The sequence below is a fragment of the Hibiscus syriacus genome, unplaced genomic scaffold (assembly GCF_006381635.1).
Source record: "Hibiscus syriacus cultivar Baekdansim isolate YM2019G1 unplaced genomic scaffold, ASM638163v2 tig00110514_pilon, whole genome shotgun sequence".
Classification (NCBI taxonomy): domain Eukaryota; kingdom Viridiplantae; phylum Streptophyta; class Magnoliopsida; order Malvales; family Malvaceae; genus Hibiscus; species Hibiscus syriacus.
Window position 1 is genome coordinate 564778 of NW_024062768.1, and position 18614 is coordinate 583391.

Here is an 18614-nt window from a genome sequence, read left to right on the forward strand (position 1 = left end):
ACTAAAACATAAGTACTGAAAAATAAATGCTCGAAATCAAATAAAGAAGAACTTCATTAACTGACTTTATAATGAGATTATAAATATAGGGGCCTAAACTGTGATTTACCCTAAAAAACTAAAAAAAGGTAAGATTTACAAAAGGCAGGGACCAAACATGCTATTAGTCCCAAACTAGAAAACACGCCGAATATTCCCCTTTAAAACTATGTCATTTCAGTCTTAGTATAAAAGGCCACGGCTAAAATTAGGTCAAAATATCATTTGGTCCTTTTTTACCGAGGGAGGAGAGAGAGAGTTTCCAAAACTCCCTCAACGAGGAAGGGAAATTTTGCTGCCAGCCACCGTGGGCGGCGGCTGGAGAAGGAGAAACACCCCCATAATGCTCCTCTCACCTTCCTAAACGGCAATCTAAAGTTGCCATCTCTAAAGACCGAACATAAAACCCTAGATTTAGGATGTTTTACCTCCGATCGTGGTTTTCCTTATCTCCGATGTAGCGAACGGTCTTGGGTTTGAGTAAGTTTGCTCTATTTTTTCATTTGTTCGAATTATTTTTTTCTTATCTTTTTCTTTGTTTCTCTCTCGGGTTTTTTTACTCCAAATCCCTCCTTGATATTTTCTCTTCGATATCTACTTCATTTTTATCTGCCTTGCATGCCTCATCTCTTGCCGTTGATGGATTGATTGATATATTTGGATTTGTCTTGGGATATCTTTTGTACTTGTTTTTGATTTTTTATGATTTATCTCTGTTTTTTCTGACTTGGATTGGATTTCTCTGGCCGATGGATTTGTTGTCACTGTTGATGACAGCATCGGGCGAGAAATGTTCAACGGGGGCTCGGGAGGTCAACGGCGGTGACTCGCACGGCTCGGGAGTATGACGATGAGGTGCACGCGTCGGCTGGGAGCTGGAAAGCCAAACAACGAAGGTTGATGATATTTTAGGGTTAGGGAACCCTAATCTCTGGTTGCTTATAGATTGTTGGATCTTGATTATATCAAATAGTTGATGATGGGCTGCTGGAAGAGATAGGGTGAAAACCATAATTTACTGGGCTTCGGGTCAGGTCAGCTGAACGAGGCTGGGTCTGGATCCGGGTTGCTGGGCTGGTTCGGGTTTGGCTTGGTGTTGGGTCATCAGAGTCTGTGTCTCCATTGGGCTTGGGTATGTTGTTGGGTTTTGGTGGGTCTTTTTTAATGGGCCTGCACGATATGTAAAATGTAAATTGTTAATGATGAATAATAATAATAATAATAATAATAATAATAATAAATAAATGACATGGACAAAAACGAGTGTCTACAATTAGTTTTAATGTTGATCCTCGAACATTTGTATTCTCTATTTTTTTATATTGCATCTTTTTGTTTTTCTTTAAATTCAATATCTTTGTCTCTATGGTACAGTTTCGTCTATCTTTACGGCACGATCTCTTTGCTTTTTGACACATTTTCGGTCATTTGACCATTTTTTGTTTAATTTTCGTAGGGTTGGATTTGGCAACGCTTCAACTGATCAAGATGATTCTTATTTTTTAATATATTTGATCTTCACTACTTTAGACCATCAGATTGGATTTTGATACGTGGTTTATATTTTGGGATAATTTTCTCACAACGTTTGACTATGATTTACGATTTTCGGTGGTATTTTAATATTTTGATCACTTATTGTGGTTGTTTGCTTCGTATATATTTTATGTTCAAGTTTTTTGGATGAGTTTTACTTTTTTTTCTTTGTATGATTCTTATTAATTTCAAGTGAGTAATTTCTTGTGTTAATAGGGATATGTCTTAATTGTATGTTTATTGTGATACCGAATATTTTCTTTTTTAATAAAATTAACAACTTTTATTTACATAAAAAATGTACTTCCTGTTGTTTGAGTGTTAATTCACAATGTAAACACTCGTTTATGTCCAATTTTTATCCCAAATTTTACCTCTTATACGTAATATTAAATTAAATATTTTTATGTGATAATGCTTTTAGTTGTTATTAAGTTCTAATTGGGTTTTAGTATTAAATAGTGTTTTGAAGTATAGGCTATTATTATTAAATATATAACTTTCGGTTAGTATTTATAAATTTAATTATAATTATGTAGTTATTAAAATATTAAGATATGATAATAAAAAACACTAATATATTTTTTATTATGTGCAGGTCCAAGTTTTAAATTTAACATGTTACAAAGCCAAACAACCCAAGCAAATTAGACTGACCCAATTCTCTTAAACCCAACATATAGGCCCAAGTAGAGATCCTATGTTGATAAGGGTTTCGTCTGTTCTCTCAAGCGTCGCCTTCACCAGTTGTTGGATCTAACCAGAATCCAACGGTCCAGATCTTCCGATATTAGAGTTTTCTAACAAGGTTGATGTTGTTTCAGTCACCGCCAGAGCTTTCACGCGTCTACTCGGATTCTCGCCACCGCCATATCGAGCCAATGTCGTCGTCGTTGAGTCGATTAAATATTATCCCAAAAAATCAAGACATTAATTATCTCATTTAATGTGCCCAACTACCCTCTGCCAGCGAACCTCTATTGGCTTCGTCGCCAGCCTTGTTTCCACTGATCGAGGAAACCCGCCCTTTTGACCCGTCCATAGAAGAGATCAGGGCTTCCATAAAAGAGGAAGCTCCTCCTGAAACAAAGCACAAGTCTTTTAGGAAAAAGAAAAGAAAAAGTCAACAGCCACTACAAACAAACAAAAAACACAGAAAGATTCCAACATTAGCAACCTAAACCGAAACAAAAGTAGGAGGAAAAAAAACCCTCACCTTTCATTTTTAAACTTTCAATCGTAAATCCCTCCGGTTAAAACCTTCATCGGGGAGCAAGGACTAAATAGCTCGACTATGGCTTCATCGGATGACGGGCTTGACAGCAACGGGAGGTAGACTCTTCAACTTCCCTTATTCTATCTAGGGTTTTGAGTATGTTTTTAGGTGAAAATGACCACTACCAACTCCGATAAACGACAACCGATTGGACTTTCTTCAATCCATGGGTGAAAGAGACTTTAGGAATTATACTTTGGATAAGAAGAGGGATGAGTTTAAAATGAAAATAAGGTCTCATTTTATTCTCAAGTTTATATATATATATATATATATATATATATATATATATATATATACATGTCTGAAGAACCATACGGTGCCGTTCCAGGAGTTGAAAACCAGATGTTTAGCGCTTGGGTAAATCTCACGTAGAGGTTCTCTCCATTTGTATCATATTAATTATAGTCACCAAATGAAGTTTATATTTTTTATGTTTCGAGCATTTAATTTGTTCACCCTTGTATTTTAGTTCATCTTGTAATTTTTTCATATATACGTGCTATGCTATATATTTATATGTTTTATTTGCCCCTTTATAGCGTTTTAATGCGTGGGCCGTAGTATATTTTTTAATGCGTGCGCTTTAATAGTACGGAGAGGTTTTGTGGTTGTTTTTGTTTATTTTTTTTTGGTTGGATTTGTATTTATCATGATTGATTAATATGATGTTTATTTGTTATCATGATGATTTTTGTTGTTTTGGATCATCGGATTGATTTGGATCCGAGTTTTACGTTCGTAGATAGTTTTTTCACGTTGCTTGATTCTGATTTGCGATTTGTCGGTTGACTTCAGTAGTTTCATCCCCTTTTGTAGTTCGTTTCTAGATGCAGTAGATTTGTTCGTATTTTTATTTTGTTCTAACTTTTTGATTAAGTTTTTTTTAATCTTTTCCTCATTTGACCATTGTGTGAATTTGGCAGTTAGTTTTTGTATCAATGGTTATAGGAAAATATTTTAATTATACTTTTGTTTACGTTTACATTATACTTGTAAATCTTTATTGTAATTCTGATTATTTTATATTTTTAATAGATCTAGTCGTTTTCTATAAAAAAAATTGTTTCTTTACCATGTATATTTAAATCTTTTTGCATTTTAGCATCTATTTACTGCTTACATTATGATATATGTGCCCTTTTGGCTAAATTTTTTAGATAATGCGTTTGAATTTTTATTAGCTCGAATAATGTTTTGCATGAGATTATTTTCTCAAATAGTGTAACCCCTACAATATTGAGGGTGACACATTAGAGTTCATGCGACACGTGCAATTACGCATGGATCACCATGCGTTTCTGTTGAGTTAATCGATTGACGGATTTGGCCAAGAGGGGGTGAATTGGCAATTAAAAATTTGGTGGAAGCTTTTGCAGAAAATTGAAAGTAATTGCACATCGATTTAGAGTGGTTCGACTTTCTCATCAAAGTCTACGTCCACTACCTTAGCTATCCACACTAAGAATTTTCCAACAAATTCACTAATTTGTTCTTTCTTTTGAGGCCAAAGAGATAACCTTACAACACCCTCAAGAATATACCCCAATTCTTGAGAACACTCTTTCCCAAAGAGAAGATTACAAATTTGCAAACTTACAAGGAAAACCTCACAAGGTAAGATGTTTGCACAATTCTAGAACAAGAAAAGAACACTCAAAGATAATTACAAATGAGCACAAATGGTGTTCTTGAAAGCAAAATGAATATTGAAAGGAAAATTGGCTTGATTTGCACAAACTTGGTGTTTGATGCTTTCTCTCTTGTTTCTCTATAATTTCTTGTTGATCAAGGGCTTCAGAACTTGTTTAAATACACCTTGAATCACTTCTGAACGTTGGGGATAATTAATGAAGATAATATAGCCGTTTAAGTGTGAAAACATTTAATAAAAATGCTTGGAGCGTGGGGGGAATCGGTTCCCCCTCATAGGGAATCGGTTCCCTAAGTGTAAAATTCAAATATTTCGACCGTTGAACAGGGGGGAATCGGTACTCCCTATGGGGGAATCGGTTCCCTACGAGCATTCTAGAAATCTCAGAGCCAAACCATTCAGGGGGAATCGGTACCCCCTTGGGGGGGATCGGTTCCCTCTGAGCAATCTGGAATTTTTGACTTTGAAATGGTTCGAAATACTTTGAAAGATTATTTTGAAATTGTTTTAAGATTAAAACTTAATTTTACACTTCAGTAAGGATTAAAAATGATTTTTGAAATATTTGGAGTAATGTTTTGATATTCGAATAATTATATTGAATATACTTAGAAAATCATTTTGGAAAATCTTAAAATTCATTTAACTTAATTTGTTATATCGAAATATCAAAATGTTTTCAACAATCTCCCCCTTTTTGATATAACAAAACATTTTAGTAATTTTAAGATTTTGAAATCAAGTTTTGAAATTACTCCCCCTTACTTTAACACTTCTCCCATTTATCATTTTAAAACACACTTAAAACACACACTTCTCCCCCTTTTTGTTAAATCAAAAAGATTCAAAGAAACGTGAAAAACATTTAGCCAATTGATTAGGTATGTGTATGCATAAGCTGCTAAGATCACAATCAAGAGAAATGTTAGCCATTAGTTCCATAATCAATATTCATAAACAATGTGATATGGTAAAATTGGTCATATTGCTAATAATGATGTAAATGATGTAATAATGAATAAATCACACCAAACATATAAGTTCACACCATCCATAAATCCAAACAAATTCACAATCCACAAATTCAAACATTCCAAAATATTCAAAATGTTAAAACAATAAGTTTGGAGTTCAAAGTAAAACATTTAATCAAATATCCGGATCAGGAGGAGGAAAACGAGCTCGCATAGCGGCCATTTCGTTAGTGAGGTCATTAATACGTGCGTTGGTTGCTTCATTATTTGCACGCATTTCCCGAAGAATTTCTAATTGTTGAGTTCCCATTGTGGATAAATGAGACTCTATAGAATTAAAGCGCGAATCCATGGTCGCATATCGGTAATCAAATGTCTCCATAAAAGATTGAAAATATGAAGGCATTTGAGTCGATTGTTGTGCTTGCTCTTCGGGCTGCTCCTCGGGCTGCTCAGGTTCATCTTCAGCTTCATCGATGTCTCGCATTAATTGCTCAAGCTCGAGATCTTCGTCAGCTTCGGGTGGAGCTTGTGAAGAACTAGCTCCCGTAGTAGTTGCAGAAGATCGAACCCATTCACCGGATTCTTTATTTTTGACCCATCCCGCTCTTGTTAAAGAAAGAAGATTGATTTGTTTCTTAAGAGGAAAACGGCATCTAGACCAACTCGAAGCTCGGCTTTAGAAAAGAGATTACTAAGGATACAACCGTAAACTAGTGAAGAACAGAATTTCTTATTTGGCACTAGGTTAACGGTTTCAACGATCTCAGCAAAGATAATCTCGGAAAGGTTTATTTTTATGTTGTGTTCAAAACAATGCAACCACCAAAGGTCTAAAGCTCTGAGAGTATAATAACGACCCCCGGATGGTCGAAACCACCAAGTGATCATAAGATGAAGAAAAAGCTCATGAAGATCTAGAACACTTGCACTATCATTTCGTTTATATCGTGAGCCTAAAACTTGTTTTTCATTTGATAAACCTTCATTATCCAAGCTTAAGGCATTCGCTATGTAAGCCGGATCAAGATGGAAATATTGACCTAGGAGGTAGGAACGTACTCCTATGGTTTTGGTTTTGTCACGATTTTTGATACAAACGACATTACAATAGAAGATACGAACAAGTTGATGATAGACAACGGGTTCAAGTTCGAAAAGTTTATCAAATTTCCATTCGTGCAAGATAGGGAGATATTTAAAGTTAATAGCAACCATAGCTTGAAGAGATGGGATACGTTCTTCCCTAATCTTATACGAGTCAAAATATTGGTAAAACCAACAACGATAATCTTTAGGACCCGGTTGATTGAAACAAGAATTTTGGATAGTCAAGTTTGGAATAGGATTTTAAGGAATAGGAGGAGGATTTGGTTGATGACTAGAACGACTAGATGAAGACCTAGCATGTTTAGGATTAGACATGGTGAAGGAAATCGGAATAGATTGGATAACCTGCAATTTTAAAAACAAATGTATACAATTCAATTAATCCCAAAACTCAATTGAGTCCTCAATATTTCAAGGTTCTCTAAATCAATCCTAATGGGCAAAGTTTTTGAAAAACTTTTGAAAAATATGGTTTTGAGAAACAATATATGTATAGTTTTCATAACAACAACATAATCTAATCAAAACACAATAATTTGAAAAACAACAAAAAAAATTTAATTTCAAAAATTTAAATTTTTGGAAAATTCTTGTGTTTTTTATGAAATTAGTTGTAACATCTAGTTTCTAATCACTAAGCAATCAATGCCCGATCACTATTTTGAAATTGTTTTAAGATTAAAACTTAATTTTACACTTAAGTAAGGATTAAAAATGATTTTTGAAATATTTGGAGTAATGTTTTGATATTCGAATAATTATATTGAATATACTTAGAAAATCATTTTGGAAAATCTTAAAATTCATTTAACTTAATTTGTTATATCGAAATATCAAAATGTTTTCAACAGTTTCCCATCCACTTTAATTTGATGCAATTTGCATCTTAATTTCAAAGCTTTATAATGAATATTTTACCCATGTAATATTGCACCTTAATTTCAAAGCTTTTTCAATGAATTTCAATTATACAATCACGAATCGAACCATGTCCTACTTATTAGGTACAATTATTGTAACACCCTTAACCCGTATCGGATTTGGATACGAATGATGTCATATCGACTTTTCAAATCCTTTACTTTTACAAAATACTAAAAATTTAATTTCACATTTAAAAATAAAATCCAAAAAAATTGTATTAAATTAAAACAATTGGTTTTACAAAAACATATCAGAGCGTATTTGATTCAAATCTTTAAATTTTATACCAACTACTTTAATTAAACAAAATAACATACTATATACATTGTTTCCGATCTGATCTTCTTGTATGGGTATGATGTCTTGTCTAATCTTAGCTTTGCTCTTCCTGCTTCTCTATACCTGCGTGTGAAACACTCACACGCTAAGTCGATGACTTAGTGAGGCATAAAACGTATAAATGACATATTGGTACATATAACTACCTACTTTAGCAACATACAGACACATCATATATTTAATCAAACATAACATATAACTATATGAATATATAATTTAATTCATGGTTCACTCAAATTATTTTTTTATCAGTCTATGGTACATTACTGAGAAATAAACTCTACAACCACTTAATATATATATATAACCTCATATCAAGAAACCATAGAATATCTCATATAACAACAGCATATATGCATATTTATACAGATCATCATCCACAACACAACTATCATTATCATTAGTCCCTTTTATCATATAACCTAGTACTTAACATTCATAAACATCACAAACCAAAACACACAACATCACATACAGTTTATTTATATTATCTCTTTTAATATCCCATGGTACATTTCTGAGAACTTAAGGTATGCGATTGCATTGAGGTTGTGCACAAATGCTATCACCACAGGTCGTATAAATTGCACCAAAGTACCACATATAATGTCCCGAAGGACCACATAGATGTCCCGAAGAACCGCGTAGAAATGCCCCCAAGGACCACGTAGAATTATCCCGAAGGACCACATAGATGTCCCGAAGGACCGGGTAGAACCCTTGACTCTTGGCATGCCAATTATACCCTTAGCTCTCATAACACATACTATGGGCTTTACCATTTATTTTATTTGTTATATCTTATTTCACGTAGGCAAGTGATCACGTAGATTATGTCACATAGTTTATATATTATGTTCATATAATCACGTAGATCATATATCATATATCATAATATATAACACAAAGCTTATGTATAATGATACATATAACACACTAAATTCTGTATATACTTATGTACCTAGTTTCATATAGCTTGTCACATAGGCAAATATTCACTTATATCATATTTATATAATTCAGAATCACATAACCTATATTATTTCTCATATAGTCATATAGATCAATGTTATTAAGCTTATTTCACTTTTTCATTTAATCTCATAGATCATTTATATCATTTCACATGGTTACCACACAGACATGTGTTCACATAGATCATGTAGTATATGCAATAATATAAGACACGTATATTCATATTCATGTACTCATGCATACATAAGAATCATATCAAGCACATGATTATATTCATGGATATATGCACTCTAATATGGGAAATAGACTCGTCGCAAGTCTTATTTCCATAAAACATCATATATCTAATAGTATGCACTCACCTTGGCCTCACTAGTCACAACAACACTTATAACTCTTATCCCTTAATTGATCGATCTTATCTTGTTAACTCATCAGACACCTACTTCCATTCGATATCTACACGATACATATAATCGATATGAATGTCTTAATTTGAATTACTATTAATCAATCGTATAAAACATAAGTTATACAAATTACTTAATTCACGATTTCCATACTAGTAGTATCGATACCCAAGGTACAGTATCGATAGTTTCTTACTGTGGTATCGATATTATACTTCAATATCGATACCCTATTTACATATTGGAATTCATCTCTCAAAATGGTATCGATACTTAAACATTGGTATCGATACTACTCTTTCGGTATCGATACTTCTTAAAAATTTAATCCACTTTTACCTTATGATATCGATATTGTTCATCCATTATCGATATCTAGACCCAATTTTCACATATTTTTACTTTGAAGTATCGATATTGTTCATCTAGTACCGATACCCCATACCCAGAATACACTAATTTAACCCAAAAATTTATCAAAACTTATATAAACTCTATACCTTGAACTCCTCTCAGTACTTCAAACTCAACTATACTCACTCAAACCATCTTATATCATTTTAACTCATCTTAGCATCAAATATTTAACTAGAGCACTTGAAACTAAAAATCTTACCAAATATTCAATTTGGTTATTAACTCTCTCAAACCTCTTAAATCTCTTATTTTGACTGATGACAAGTCAAATATGACTTAAAAATCCATTTACAAATTCTCTCTCAATAATTCACTTAAAACCCCTTAATTTCAATCTCCCATAACTTGCAAATCTTTTAGTTTTTACTTCTCTTTAAACTTTCTTAAGCTTTCCTAACATTTCAAGAATCAAAATCAACTTAAAAATTAAAGGAAACTTTAACTTGAAATCATCTTACCTTACCAATGGCGTAACGGGGAGAGAAGAATAAGAGAGCTGAGCCAAAGTTTCCAGATATTTCTTTCCCTTTTTCCTCCTCATTCTCCACATGGATATATAGACACCCAAATGAATTTTTAATTCATTTCTTATCAAATGACTATTATACCCTTTCATCTTTTAAACTTTGTTATTCAATCATGCTCAAAGATATTCCAATTAAGTCCCTAAACTTTTTAATTTTTGGAAATGACCATAAAATTTCAAAAACTTACATTTTAGTTATTAGCCCGCTCTTTGGGATGTTACAATTATATTCCTGTGTAATCCATATCCTAACAGTACATGTTGATCCAACCATACCCTACTAATTAGGTACATCTATGTCCCTGTATAATCCATATCCAAACACTAAAGGTTGATCAAATTTGAGGTTAGGATGATTAAATTTGGATTGAATTTGAGGTTAGGATGATTAGAATAGCATGAATTTGGTCATAAGAAGTTGAATTCATGCTTGAAAATTGAATAAAAAATCAAGCCCTATTACACTAAATAGGTTCAGCCATGTGAAGAAAAATAAGGGGAAAATATTCAAAAATTTCCTATAGTCTATAATTGATATTAGAGGAATTTTACATGATTTGGAATTTGATTTGGATTAATTTGGAACATTGTGATAGTAAAAGGACCATTTTGCAAGTTTTTGGAATTATGGGACATTGATGTGTAAAAGTGCAATTATTAATGCTCAATGCTAGAAATTAATAGTTGGATGCTAAATTTTAAGTTTGAATATTGTTTTGGATCAAATTTGCAAGTTTGGGAAATTTTAGTAGCTAATTCAAATAGGTTAAGAAGTTTGGGATTTAATTGCAAGTTTGCAAAAGTAGAAGTACTAGATTGAATATGTTATTTCAATGCTGAAAATTTTAATAATTGGTTTGAATTGAACAAAATGGTGAAGGACCATTTTGAGTTAATTGGAAAAGTTTGAATGAATTCTAAAAGAATTCATAAGTTGTGGTTAAAATGTAAAGTTTGTGAAAGTTAAGTGGATTAGTGATGAAGATGATAATATAAAGAATTTGAGAATTTATTTTGGAAATATTGAAGTTGTTATTGAATAATAAAGTGATTTTTATATCAAACAAGTATCGAATGTAATTTGTGGATTTTAGTATTGGATTTAGATTATGTTAGTACAATACTAACGTATGTTTTAAATATTATTCATAAAACTTTTATATAAACATTATGGAAATATTCCATAATTAGAATTAAAACATACTTTTAAATAAATCATATGAGGTTGACTTATTGCAAATCTTTCTCAATCAGAATAATTAAATAAATAAAGTGCACTCACCTGATAATGCCTCACTAGTGAACCTGTTATTCTCGTAATTGATCCTTTGCTTTCAACTCAATTTGCTCACAATATTTATCACAATCTTGACAAAATCATACACGAACACAATATTTAAAACACAATATTCAACTTCATTTATATCATTTTGATATTTCATTTATTCGTTTAATTGATTTACACGTTTTCAAACTTAATTTAATATTTTAAAATTTACTTTAATTCAATTGAAATTACTGTAATAAAAAAATGTCCAGAGATATGCCGGAAAAGTTCCATGATTCCTACAAATATAGCTAATTCAAGTTATAATCCTATTAATTGTTTTATAATTTTTTGGATAAACTTATTGAATCAATTTTAGATTCCAAAATTAATATAAGTTACATATTTCAAATTGGCACAAAAATAGAATCAAAGAAGTTTACACGCTAATGGTAAGTTCCAGTGACACATGACACAATCTGATTTGAGGGTTAAATTTATTTTAATTTATTGAAACAATTTGATTTACTATTGATTTTAAATCATTTTAAGTTCTAGTTAATCACTTTAGTAATTAAATTAGATTGAGCTTCTGAGTTTGAGTCATAATTAATAAGTCTAAGTTATATTTAAAAAAAATCAAATATGATTGAATTTATTTAACTCAATTAAAAATAACTAAAGTATCACTATTTTAATGTATGGTAAATAATATTATAATGTGTATTTTTTATTGCTCTATTATATAATCATTTATTAATTTGATTTTTAAAAAATATAGATTTTGACATAAAATATATTTTTTACCGGTAATGTAAATATAACAAATATTCATACAAAAAAATATAATAAAGTATCTATATGGGGAGGGATCCAATATATAAAGTTGAAAATGTAGGTTGGTGAGTAAGGTAGAATCGCAAAATAAATATACTTTTTCATTTTCTTCAAATGAACTAACCTTACGCAAGTGTTTTTTTATTTGAATTGTGTAAGTAGCTCCTTTCCGCCTCTTGACTTTGGGCTTCATTTCTCATGTTGATATAAACGATAAACGTCTGAAATTAATCTTATTCTTAGGGCATGCATGAATGCTTGACTTTCGTGCTTAATGAACTACCAAAGACCACGTTATTTACCCACTTACTACTACTTCCATTATTTTATTTATTTTGATATCGGTGGGTAAGTCCTTGACATGTTGGTCAACTCCCACCCACGAGCTACTTGCTTAATAAAAAAAACGTTAATTGTATCACGTCTCCAAAACTATGATCCCATCTTAAATTGATATTAAACTTTTAAATATACTAATTTCATCCCCAAACTATGATTTTATTCTAAATTAATCCTTAAACTTTTAAACATTTCAATTTCATCCTAAAACTATGACTCATATTTTAAATTGGCTTCTAAACTTTTGAATCTTTCAATTTCTTCACCAAATATATCCAAATATGTAGTTAGTTTCAAGCATAGTTTAACCAAAATTTTATTTATTTCAAACATATAATAATATAACTTGGCCTAACGTTTTTATTAACAAAGGATGTGATCAACATATACGTATAGTTTATGATGAAATTGAAATGTTCAAAACATTTAGGGATCAATTTAGAATGAAGGTTATAGTTTGAGGATGAAAATAAAATATTCAAAAGTTTAAGGACTAATTTATAATGATAATCATAGCTTAGGGATGAAATTAGAATATTTAAAATTTTAGGGACTAATTTAATATAAGAATCATACTTTAAAGACACGTGATGCAATTAACTATATATAAGTGATTAAATTCTTTTCATTTGTTCAATTTAAATGTTTGAAGTATTTTTCGTTCAATAAAGGTATTTAACATTTTCTTCATTACTCTTTTGAGTGCTTACATCATAATGATCATGAAAAAATCATTATTTGACACATACTATATATATACATAAATATATATATAAATTCTTTATTTTAAAAATAACTTAAAATTATATTTCCTTAAAAACTATATTTTCTTTAAAATGACCAAAAAAACTTAAATCTGTAACCCTAATCTCATTTTCTCTTATCATTACCATTTCCATCTCTTATCATCTTTATCTTCGAACACAAAGAACAATGGTTATAGATCTATGAGATGGGTTTAAGTGTTTGTTGTTATTGTTAATGTTATTCGACGGTGATAGTAATGATTAACGATAAGACATTGGCTATAGTTGACGACAGTGGATATAAATAGAGAATTATGAATTTGGGCATTGGAGATTTTAAGGATTTATGAGATTAGAGCAATGACAAGAGTAATTGTTATTTTTATCGTTTGCTGGTGGTAGTAATGGTTGGACATAACTAACAATGACTATAATGGCTGGTGATAGCAATGAGAATGGATGTGAGTATAAAATTAGGGATTTATGTATTGTGGATTGGTATAGTGCAAAAAAGTACCCCTAACATTTGACAATAATGTTAATTTGACCCCTATTATTTTTTGGAGCATATTACCCCATAATGTTTCAGTTTGGGTAAAAAGGCCCCTCATTGGATGAAAACTGTTAGTCAACTAATGATCAACGAATGAAGATGAAATAACAAACTTACATAACATCACACACTGACTTGGCAGTTCCACATATGCAAAGGTGATGACGTGGAAAATGTCATATCAATAAAAATTAATTTTTTTCTTAAAGTAAATATATATAATTTTTTAATAATTGTACAATTGCAAAATTTGCATTTTGTAGGCATTAAACCCAACTTAGCAAGATTAAAGCTTTTCCGCGTTACCACCAAGTCATGTCTGAAACTTGGTTTTCCCTTGCAAGATTTAATATTTATCCCATGTATTGTGTCTCTCACGCATTGCATCAAACACCTTCTTCTTCGTTATAATTTTCAACATAAACAAATCAACAAATAGATGGTGAGCCAAACTATACCCTTGGAAAAACAACAAAAATATCCAAAAACAAAATTGTTTTGCAGAAAGAAATATCCTGTAGAAATGTAAAAAAAGAATAAAATATCCATTTTATAAAACAAATCAACTATAAATAACTAGGTTATTACACAACTACAACAATCAAGAAAAACTGAGTTAAAAAATAAATAATGAATCAAAAATCTAAACTTAATAAATATCAATAATTTAGTTTTAAATGTCTAATATTAATGGACATCGTTATTTCCATCCATAATTGGGGGGAAAGTTGCAGGAAATCGAAGAAGGGTTTTGGTGGCGAAGGAAAGGAAAATGTGAGAAAGTGATAGATTTGATAGTGGTGAATGTAAAAGAGATTAAAGAAAATGAAGAGGTTTTGTAACGTCCCAAACCATGGGTTAGTAGTTTTGGATCAACCTGATAGGGGTTAAATAAGCCTACTAAACTTATAGAATAGCTTGGACCAAGTTAAATATGAAATTAGGCATGAGTTAAGCCCAAATTATAAAAAATGAGACATTTTTATTAGTTGAGTGGAAAAGGACCAAAAGGGATATTAGACCATTTTTATTTCAAAAGTTGATTTGTTTTAATTAGGGATGATGTAAGTGTTTGAACCACTCCCCTATTCACCCCATTTTCTTCTTTTCTTGTCCTCTACCTTCTTATCCTTTATTTCAATAGTTTTCTTTCCCCAAGCAAAGTATAAAGGTAAAAACTTAGTAACCCTACAATCTCATTTTGAAATTTCCAAGGTAAGAATCATGATTCCCCACCTCAAGCTTTTATTCAAGCTATCAATCTCAATGTTTGGTCATAATAGCCATAGATGGGGGTTTAGGAATTTAGGAATTCTAGCTCGTTCTTAGAGTAAGGTGAGCTTAAGAAAGTGTTCTTAAATTTATTTTTGCCTTATAATGAAGTTAGTAACTTCTTTTTCCCATGTTATGTTAGTGAGAGAGATTGAAGAAGGTTCCAAAACTAAGGGTAAGGAGAAGTTAACTCTTGGTTGGGTTGTTTATGTTTTCATCAGCTTAAAGGCTAAGGTAACACATTTCTAGCATTCCTATACCGTTTTTGGGTTACTAAGTGCATTTTCTTAACTTGCACTAGTTTATGAAACATATGAGCACGTTCATGGTATATTCTAGTTTGAAATGTTTTTAAGCATGAGACCCTTATCCATTTACATAAAACTTAAACATTAACTAATGGCCTTAAGAGGGCAAATGGGTAGAGTTAGGTTGTATTTTTGTGCCCAAAATAGGGTATTTTTGGTTCGAGTATCAGTACTAAAAGAAAAATATTGATATTGTTCATCAGCTAGCTTGAAATAAGAGAGTTTTTGAAGGGTAAGTATTGATACTCATCCATAGAGTATCGATATTTTTGGTCAGGTTTTGATACTCGTAGAGTAGTATCGATACCGAGCACACTTAGCATATCAATAGGTAATTTTAGTATCGATACTCATGGGAGTATCGATACTCCTACTAGGGGTATAGATACTAAGACAATTGTTCAAAATATTGAATTTATTTTTAGTATCGATACTCAGGGAAGCATCAATACTCTCATATAGAGGTTTCGATACTTCAGATAGGAGTATTGATATTAAGGAAGATTCTAAAACATCGAACCAAAATTTGTTATCAATACTCGAAGTAGTATCGAAACCCTAGTATGCTAGTACCGATACTCCAATTAAGAGTATTGGTACCCTCGTCATGATTTAGGTAAGGAACCCATATCGTCTTAAATAAATTTTGTTAGGGGATCAAAGGCCATCTAAACTCCATAAATAAGATTTCAAGTGAGAAGAACACTAATGACTATAATTACATCTAAAAATGATATAAATTAGGAAATCATAAAACTAGCCTTGTTGATGCTTGGGAAACAATCAGGAAACAATGTTACGCAAGTAGCTAGGTAAATGTTTCTGTGGTAGAATGTCCGAACAAGTCTCAATTAGTGTATAAGGTACTTCTTTATCGACCGAGCATAAATGTCCCAACTACTCATATGGATTAGGTTGGTTGGGTGAACATTTATGATATAAAAATTCAAAATCTCACCCTAGATAATCTAGAGGGGTGTGTGTCTCTGAGATGTAGCGAAACCCTCCAACCATACCATGATGCCTACCTCAGTAACGCCTCATACTCGGTCCAGGAGTCCGAGCCGAATACGTAAGTACACATTTCATGAAAGCAAACAAATTAAATTTCTTAATACTCATCACACATAACGTTCAATGTAACTAACATGTAATTGAATATCAATTAAACATGCAAACATTACATTTAAACGTTTAAGGGTATTTTAAACATTTAACATCATATAATAAATTCACAATTAAAATCACCCAATTAAGGTTTCCTCATGTTAAACATTGTCATAAGGAAGAAACACTCAAAATTTCAAACCAATCGGACATCAGACAATCACTCAATCGATCATACAAGATTAGGGACCTGAAAGTAAATATGCAAAACTTATATACCAACTAGTAACACAATTGAGGGTTCCATCATGTAATTAAGTGTGTTTAAGAAGTGATCACCCAAATCTCATCAACTTTCCAATTTAAGAGTTTAAGTAATTAAACAAATCAATTTCTGGGTTAAATTGAACTCACATAATCATTCATGGGTCAAATTAGAATTTAAGGACACTTCAGACCTTTAGTGAATGCAATTTTACCTTTTTCCATTGAGAAAAATAGCGAAGGGATCGATCATTTTTCACAAGAGATCGATTCTTTGCAACAAAAACTTTGGGATCTATCCTTTCTCCTAAGGGATCGATCCGTTTTCTGAAAAACTGCAGATTTATCAAGAACATACATATTTGGTCAACTAATCACCCACATAAAACTAATCATAGACTAGGAACATACTTGAACACTATTCAACTACTTCATACATGTCAAAACGAAACATGCTTTATAACAAAAGTCAACACATTAATCAAGTATTTGACACCAAAAGTCAAAAATTGCATAAAAGTTCATTCCAAGCACAAGTCACCTAATCATTTTTGGCATTTAAGGTCGTTTCATGCAACCTAAGAGTCTAACACGTTTTGTTTACCAAGTTACACTTAACGAAACACTCTAAATGCTTTTTTAGGGTTTAAAACAATATTTGAGTAATCTCATGCTTCAAACAACATGTTCATAATTATAAATCCAAATTGAACGAATCAAACAAACATCAAATCCCAAACATAAACCCACTTTTTACAAACCAAAATCCGCATTATAAGTCTAACAAAGTGAATAATAGATCTAAGTCCTAGACGTCCCCAAATTACCACACAACATTTTCAAAAACTACATACGTATAGCTTTATACCTTAGTCTTGCTTGGTCACACCGATGCCAAGCTCCTTGCCTCCAAACTCGACTCTAATACTCTAAAAAATGTTAAAAATGAGTGTAAGCTTATAAATCCCAGTGAACAACTAACAATCAAATCAATGCACATAACCTAGATAAAGATCAATCCTATATATTCATACGTAACTTGTTCTTTACTCTGAAAATATAATTCAACATCTCATGCTTGAATAATCAACTAATGTTTTCCAAATCACTTGATTTCCATATTAAACAAACATCAAGGACCATATTGTTCAAAAACAGTCACAAGAACACATGCATAATTACCTTCCTTGGCTAATCACACAAATTTTTTAATTTTAATATCAACGACTTTTTCGAAACACAACTCACTCATTAGATAAACGAACTCCATACAACTCTTTTTTTTTCTTTCAGACTCACATTGGTCCAAAACCATGAATTACAGAGCAAACTCAACGCCCAACCTTACCTCGTATCTTCTCGAAACAAAGCTCAATGTACCAATCGAACCCCGTATAATCCTGAATCACACACTAATACACAACACATAGATTACTCTTTCTTAGGCATTCCTTTCATATCCAAAGGTCCTATTAAGAACATTAGCCAATTAATCCAATTCACCAAGAACGGTTGTCAATGATGCATAGTTTTCACATATTGATTTAAACACATTTTGAAACACACTTACATATGGTTGTCATGATCAACCCACATATTTGGACAGTGAGAAAGTTCAGCTTATCCAATTCACATTTAGAATATATACAGATTTTCTTAAACCATTTCCAAAATCCAATGCATCATTTACAGCACATCACATTCATAATTCACATTCCCATTTTCGACATAAGTGTCATCA

The 18614-nt window shown here is 31.5% G+C and overlaps 1 long non-coding RNA gene across 1 annotated transcript; it reads right to left on the reverse strand.

Moving 5' to 3' along the window:
- Positions 1-2393: 2393 nt before the first annotated feature.
- LOC120130126 lies at positions 2394-3055 on the reverse strand. Its single transcript, XR_005516803.1, has 2 exons — positions 2792-3055; positions 2394-2655 (listed from the first exon to the last, which is right to left on the reverse strand). It is a non-coding gene; the product is annotated as an uncharacterized LOC120130126 (long non-coding RNA).
- Positions 3056-18614: the final 15559 nt, after the last annotated feature.